Here is an 8,220-nt window from a genome sequence, read left to right on the forward strand (position 1 = left end):
TCCTTTTTTTTTTTTTTTTTTTGAGTCGGAGTCTCACTCTGTCGCCCAGACCAGAGTGCAGTGGCCACTCCCGGCCACCGCAGCCTCGACCCGCTGGGCTCCGTCGATCCTTCCGCCTCAGACTTCCAAGCAGCTGGAACTACGGGCGCGCACTACCACGCCCGGCTGATTTTTTTGATTTATTGTAGAGATGAGGTCTCGCCAAGTTGCCCGGGCGGGTCTCGAACCCACGGGGTCAGGCAATCCACTCACCTCAGCCTCCCAAAGGTGTGGGATTACAGGCTGAGCCACCGAGCCCGGCTCACAATGCCTTCTATAACAGCCCCTGTGTTCTCTCTCCAAAACTCAACTCTGATCCTTCAGTGGCTTTCCTGTGGCCTCAGACCAGTCCACCCTTAAAGAGGCCAAGCAGGGCCCTAACAGCCTCTCTAGTTCTACCTCCCCCTCCCCCAGGGCTGAGCTGCTGGCCACCCCCGCCCATGTGACTGTCTACCCTGCAGGCTGCTCCTGGGCTGTCCTTCCTGCCTCTGCTCCCCAGTTAACTCCTGTTCATTCTCTGGGCCCTCCCCTGACCCCCCCACCCTAGATCAAAGCTTCACAGTCCCCATCTGCACTCCTCACAATGAGTATTCACTGGAACCCACCCATCCCCCCCACAGGCCAGGCCTGCCGAGGAAGAGGCTGGGCCCACCCTCATGCCCAGCATTGCTCAGACCAGGGCTTGATGCTGAACAGGCCCGATGCTTGTTAGGACAGGAATCCCAGGCTGGATTCCGCAGGCCTGCTGGAGCTGTGCCAGGCGTCTCAGCCCCTGCCCGAGGCTAGCACCTTAGCCCAGCTTCCAGAGCAGGAGCTGAGCCAGCCACCCCACCCCAGGTCATGCCCCAAGTCTGCCCTCACCTTCTCCCAGGGTCTCTGCCAGCCTAGGGAGGCGCTCAGGGGGCAAGTCCCTGGAGGAGCCCGGAAGGAACCTAGCCTCGGTCACCTGGGGCCACAGGCCCTGGCACCTCTCCCACCCAGATGTCTGGGTCTGGGGGAGGCCAAGTTGGCAGGGAGGCTCCTCCCCACACCGTGAGTTTGAACCAAGCCTCTGCCATTTGTAGTCTATGCTCAACTCTGCACCACAGCTGCCTCCCAGTGATTAAATCTACTTAATAACCAATATTCATGTGAACTCCCAGGCCCTGCACCAGCTCCACCAGGTCCTCTCATTCCTGGAGTGCAGGATCTGAGTTTCCAGGTTCTCTGATTCGACTCAGCAAACACTTGTGGCAGTCGCTCCGTGGACACTCAACCCCGAGAGGCACAGTCATGGGGCCGACCTGGGCAGCAAACCCCCCCACCCACAGATTGGAGGAGGAATCCATCCCCAGTCAGGCCCCTCTAGCTGCAAGACACCAGAAACCCAAGCCCAGAGAGGATGAGCAACTTCCCCAGGGCCACAGAGCCCAGGTCTGGAGATACAGTCCAGGCCTTGGCAACGGACTCACATGTACTGTGTCGGGTGGGGGCACCCTGGCCACTGAGTCACACACAGCTCCTGCCTCGGTGGTGCTCACAGCTGCTGTGGAGAGGGGTGTCGATTAAACAGAACAAACCTGCTGGTGCAGATCATGCTAAGTGCTGAGAAGAGAATAAATGAGGGACAGGACGGGAGGAAGTGAGGAACTCTGAGGACAGGAGGTCAGGGAGGTCTTCTCAGAGGAAAGGGACTTTATCTAAATGACCATGGGAAAATCTAGGAGAAGCATTCAGGCCGAGACCCCGGGGTGGATGGGGAGTGGGCAGTGGGGGATAGTAGGAGATGAAGGAGACTGTTACAGGGTTGGGGCGGTCTGGATGTGGGATAGGCTCGAGTGTTATCCACAGGCACTGGGAGACCACTGTGGACACTCAGGGAGAAGGCAGGTGTCAGTGACAAGATCCAGTGCATGTTTTGGAAAGACTCCACTAGCAGTTGCATAGAGGCGCATTGAGGAAGGCAAGTGGAGCCAGGGAGGCCAGCAAGGAGCCTGGAAAGTCCTCTAGTAGGGGAGAGAGTGGCAGGAGAGGTGGTGAGTAGATGATTCAAGTACATCTGGAGGAAGCACCCACGTCCCTGCTGACAGATCAGGAGTGTGGGTGCACAGAGGGTGGACCTGAGACCAATTCCCAAGCTTGGGGTGAGTGGCTGGGGTGCATTGACAGAGATGGGAAAGCCTGGCAGGAAAAAAATCAGGAGTTCAATCTTAGACCTATTAGATATCAATGCAGATGCTGAAAAAATTAATAACTAACACTTACTGAACTCACTGCATCAGGCACTACATGCACATACATGTATTAACTCGCTTAATTCCTTTCTCAGCCCCTTGGAAAAGGTACAACAGGTGGAATCTCCTTTATCTGAAATACTTGGAGCCAGAAGTGTTTCCATTTGGGATTTTTTTTAAATTTTGGAATACTTGCATTATATTTACATGTTGAGAGCATCCCAAATCAGAAAAACCAAAATCCAAAATGCTCCAATGAGCATTTCCTTTGAATGCCATGTCCATGCTCAAAAAGCTTCCGATTTTAGAGCATTTCGTATGCTGGATTTTTTATTGGGAGGTTCAATCTATATTATTATCTCCATTTCACTGACGAGGAAACAGGCTCAGAGTAGTTATGTGCAGAATGAGACAGCCAAGCAGAGACCCAAAGCATCCTCATGTCTAACAGGCTGCAGGAAGAGGCCTCTAAGAGGGTCCCAGGCTTCCCAGAGGGTGTCCTCTCTGATTAGAAGCTGCCAGGATGCATGTGAAGTAAGACAGGGCCTCTGAAGTATGGTGGGGGAGGTGGTGGTGGGGAGCCCAGATCCCAAGGTTGCAGGGGAGTGGAGTGCAGGACTTAGGAGGTTCTGGAAGAGAAGGGGGTGGAGAGAGCAAGTGAACCCCACACCTTTCAGGAGCCAAGCCGGGCTGGCGGGGGCAGGAGTGAGACAAGCTGCAAACAGGGATAGAGCATCCTGGACGCCCCCTGCCAGTGAGGGCCAGACCTCTCGAGACGTGTCAGACAGATGGCCACTGTATAATATGAACACCCTCTTGATGTTGTCCAGCTTGAGCAACTGTCCTCTGTCAGCACTGAGGACTGTTTCCTGCCCTCGCAATTCTCCAATGGCCTGAGGATAGGCCAGGGACAGGGGGAAAGGGTGTCTCACTCTCACCTCTCAGCTCGGTGTTCTCACACAAACTGGGACTTGGTCAGAGCTGAGAGGGCTGGAGGGCAGTGCCTCGATGCTCCTGGAGGACTCTGGACCTGCCAGAGATGAAGAAAGCTGTAGCCTCGAATGGCAGGATAGGACAGTCTCTTCTGGCTGCCGGTGGGCACCCACCAAGCTCATAAATGAACATCAGTGCTTTCCCACCTTGGAAGACCAGAGGTGGGGAGACCACTGAGCCATCAGTAGAGTCAGCCATCCCCAGAATTGTACTCTGGGGAGACTGAAACCCAGTTGGGGAAGGGCCTTGTTCAAGGTCTCATTCCGTCTGATCATCTCCTCCTGTCACCAGTGCTACCAGATGCTAACCTCCAGCACGGCCATCTCCTCTGAGGCCTTCTCTGACTCCTCCAGGGAGGGTTAGGTCCTCTCTGGGTTCCCAAAGCCCCACAGGCATCCTGTCACCAGGCCTGCCACAGTCTGCTGTAATCGTCTGTCTGGGTCTGCCTGGCCCTGCAGATGGAAGGTAGGGGCTGGGTCTGACCCTCCTGGGCATCCCCAGTGCCCAGTTCCAGGTTGGACAGATCAAGGGCTTAGTTGTATGTGCTGAACCCACCACACTGAACTGAGCCGCTTCGTCTCTTGTTAAGGGCCACAGGCCTTGAACCTTCTCTGGCTTGGGAAGCAGAGTGCCACATTTCAGGCCTGGCATTCCTACCAAGCGACAGTATAGGGGAAAAGTCTCAAGGTCCCTGAATGGTGGAAAACCAAAGGGACATCAGGCCCCTTGCCCGCATTTTCCAGAGGAGGAAGCTGAGGCTTCCTGTGATAAAGGTGCGAACCAACCGATGCTGTGGGGCTGAATCTATTCCAGTGGCCTCAGCCCAGCTCCCAGCATGCTCTTATGTAAGTGCTGAAGCCTTGGTCTCCTCGTCTGCAAAACAGGGGTGGTCCACAGTCTCCCAGCACTCAGCCACAGTCCAGCTCCATGAGCTCACAGGCTCTGGCCCTGGCGGGGGAGGAAGGGACTTCAGGAGGCTGATCTTGTTGAAGCCTTCCAGCTCTCAGAGCATAACATTCCCAAGAGGCAGTGTGATTCACCCCAGCACCATTTGCCAGTTCCAGAGAAGAGGCAGGCGTGAAACACCCTCTGCAACTCTGCAGAGGGGGAGAAGGAATTTCAGCATGAAGCAGCTTCTTAGTGGACAAAGTCAAAGATGCTGGGACATATATTTTTTTCTCCCAGAAAGTCAAGCTTTTTGGGGAAGAAACGATCATGGTTCAAGTTCAATTCTCTCAAAATACAAGATGGTGCCCTCTTAGAATGCCAGAGACAACACTGGCTTTTTTTTTTTTGAGTCAAGATCTCACTCTGTCACCCAGGCTGGAGGGCAGTGGCACGATCATGGCTCACCACAGCCTCAAACTCCTGGGCTCAAGCAATCCTCCATCCTCAGCCTCCTGAGTAGCTGAAACTACAGGCATATGTCATCACACTCATCTATTTTTTTTGGGGGGGGGTTCTTGCTTTGTTGCCCAGGCTGGTCTTAAACTCCTGGGTTCAAGCAATCTTGCTGTCTCCCAAAATGCTGGGATTACAGGCATGCACCCATCTGATGACACTGCTTTTAAAACAGCTTGGGAGGCTGAGACTGACAACAGCCCCTCTCAAGCTGACTGATCGGATGTGGGTCAAAACCAAGCTTGATGGGCTGTTTCAGTTGTTCTTGACGCAAATCCATGTCAGAATTCCGACTGCCAAGGAGAGGCTGAGAAACTCGTGCTTGCCCCTAACACAGGGAAGATTGTGGATATGGTGGTGTTGGGCGTCTTGTCACCCAAGAAGACATGAGGGAGATAGCAGGAGAGTCCGGTGGGAGTCCTTGGGGCCAACATGGAGTGACTTCAGGGCAGGTGGACGGCGAGCCTCCACCACCCACAGAAAATCAACCTGGAACCACTCCAGCATCACTGACAGTGGAAGCGCCACCTCTCATTTCGAAGCCCCAGGATATCCATGCCTCGAAGTGCAGTCTCCAGTAATAGGAATGCCATCCTCAACTTTTTTTTCCCCCCCAGGTCCTTGGTTACTGCTTTATTGCTGTCTGGCTCGAGTACAGGAAATGGAAGTGGCTCTGAAAGAGCCTGTGTACAAGGTAGGAAATACACAAATGAGGAGGAGGGAGTTCTACTCAACTCTTTCAAAGTGTGCTTTTATCTCCCAACCCTCAGCTGGGCAGAAGATGGGCCGAGCTTGACCTGTTTCCCCAAGTGTGATGCAGTAAAAAAGCTCTGGAGACCTGAGTTCTGGTTCAATTCTGACTCCAAAGAGCTAAGTGACATTGAGCGTGTCTCTAGCTCTCTCTGGAACTCAGCTTCCCTATTTGTAAAGTCTTAGGAAAAAGAATGGTTTGAGAGAGAAGAGGTGATCCTTGAGGCCTCGGCTTTGGGTTTTAATCTCATTTTAATTCACATTGTTGGGTTTTAATCTCATTTTTCTAGCTGTTGGTCCTGAAGCAAGTTGCTTAACCTTTCTGAGCCTCCATTTTCTCATCTGTAAAGCAGAGGCAATAATACCTACCTCAAAGGATCTGCTGACAAGTTAAATAACATAATACGTACAAAGTACATTGCTTAGTTCCTGGCCCACAGGAACATTTTATAATTCACACGCACCACAATGCTCAGATCTTAGACATTCAGTCGACTTAGATGACTGCATATCAAGATATGAAACATTTCCATCACCCCAGGAGGTTTTTTCATGCCCTTTCCTCATCAGTCCTCTCCCAGAGCAACCACGTGTCTGATTTCTATCACCACAGGTTAGTTTTATATATTTTGGAATTCCACTTGAAAGGAACCAGACAGTCTACAGATGCTCCTCAATTTACAATGAGGTTACATCTTGATAAAGTCATCATGATTTGAAAATATCAGAAGTAAAAAATGCACTTAGTACACCCAACCTGCAGGACATCATAACTTAACCTCACCTACCTCCAGTGTGCTCGTACACTTCCATTAGCCTACAGTTGGTCAGAACTGCCCAACGCAAAGCCTATTTTATAAGGAAGTGTTGAATGTCTCATGTAATTTACTGAATTCTGTACTGAAAGTGAAAGGCAGAATGGGGAATGGGCATTCAGAGTGTGGTTTCTCCCCAGGCTAGAGTGCAGTGGTGCAATCATGGCTCACTGCAACGTCAAACTCTAGGCCTCAAGTGATCCTTCTGCCTCAGCCCAAGTCACTGGGACTACAGGCGTGCACCACACACCTGGCAGATTATTTCTTAATGGTGTGTAGTATTTCACTGTATAAAAACACTGCATTCTACCCATTCTATTGTTGATGAGCATCGGAGCTGTTTCCAGTTCTTGACTGCTATGAATAAAGCTGTGTGAACATTCTAGCTTGAATTTAGTGCAAGGCTTTTGTGGACAAATATTTTCATTTCTCCTGGGTAATATCTAGGAGTAGAATGCTGGCTCATAGTGTAGATGTTGAATTTTTTAGACACCTCAAGCAGTTTTCTGATGTGGCTGTGCCATTTATACCCCACTAGCGACATCTGGGAGCCCAGCCTGCATGCTCACTCCATTGTTTGCTGTGACCCGTCTTTTTGGCTTTAGCCATTCTGGTGGGTTTTAATTTGCATTTTCCTGATGACTGCCGATGAACCATTTTCACATGCTTATTTGGAGTGTTTTTAAGGTAGTTCCTCCCCTCACTGCCATGGAGCCTTCAACCTCCATGATTGGAAGGGCGGTTGAACAAATGAAACATGGGGAACTGAGGCAAAATCTACTAGAAACATGAAGAGCTCTGCAAATACAGAGCCGAGCATGCACTCAGTCCGAGCCCCTCCCTTGACTTTGGCTTCACAGGACTCAGGGTACCAAAGACAGGCTTACCTCGCGAGGAAGCCAAGAGCATGGCTGACTTGAGGCTGGAACGTGTTCATGGTGAATTTGTCCCTGACTAAATAACCATTCTCACTGCCACCATTTATAAACTACCTGCTATGCTCCAGGCACCCTACCAACACACAATATGTCTGATTTTTCTAACAGCCCTGTGAGGCTGTTGTCTGCTTTCCACTGACTGGACTTCACTGGTAGACAGCAGAAGAGCAGTAGCCGGGAGTGTGGGGAGAGTGTAATGGGGAGAAACTCCTTAATGGATACAGGGCTTTCTTTTGGGGTGACAAAACTTCGAACTTTGGGAGGCTGAGGAAGGAGGATCACTTGAGCCCAGAGTACAAAGTTACATGAGTTACGGTCCCACCACTGCACTCCAGCCTGATCAAAAGAGCAGGACCCTGCTTTAAAAAGAAATGTCGGCTGGGCACGGTGGCTCACGCCTACAATCCCAGCACTTTGGGAAGCCGAGGTGAGAGGATTGCCTGAGCCCATGGGTTTGAGACCAGCCTGGACAACTTGACAAGACCTCATCACTACAATAAATCAAAAAACTAGCTGGGCATGGTGGCACATGTCTGTAGTCTCAGCTTCTTGGGAGGCTGAGGAAGAAGAACTGCCTGAGCCCAGGAGGTTAAGGTTAAGGTGGTCTGTGACTGTGCACTGCACTCTAGCCTGGGAGACAGAGTGAAACCCTGAATTCAAAAAAAAAAAAAAAAAAGTCAGGCATGGTGGATCATGCCTATAATCCCAGAACTTTGGGAGGCAGAGGCAAGAGGATTGCCTGAGTCCAGGGGTTCAAGACCAGCCTGGGCAATTTGGAGAGACTTCATCTCTACAATCAATCAGTCAATCAATAAATTGGCTGGGCACGGTGGCATGCACCTGTAATCCCAGCTATTTGGAAGGCTGAGATGGAAGGATGATTACCTGAACCCAGCAGGTCGAGGCTGTGGTGGGTATGAGTGTGCCACTGCACTACAACCTGGGCAACAGAGTGAGACTCCAACTCAAAAAAAAAAGGTTAAGTTTTTTTTGTTTGTTTGTTTGTTTTTGAGTCGGAGTCTCACTCTGTCACCCAGACTGGAGTGCAGTGGCCGCTCCCGGCCACCGCAG

Source organism: Carlito syrichta, unplaced genomic scaffold (assembly GCF_000164805.1).
Source record: "Carlito syrichta isolate Samal-C Ts95f unplaced genomic scaffold, Tarsius_syrichta-2.0.1 Scaffold314289, whole genome shotgun sequence".
Lineage (NCBI taxonomy): Eukaryota > Metazoa > Chordata > Mammalia > Primates > Tarsiidae > Carlito > Carlito syrichta.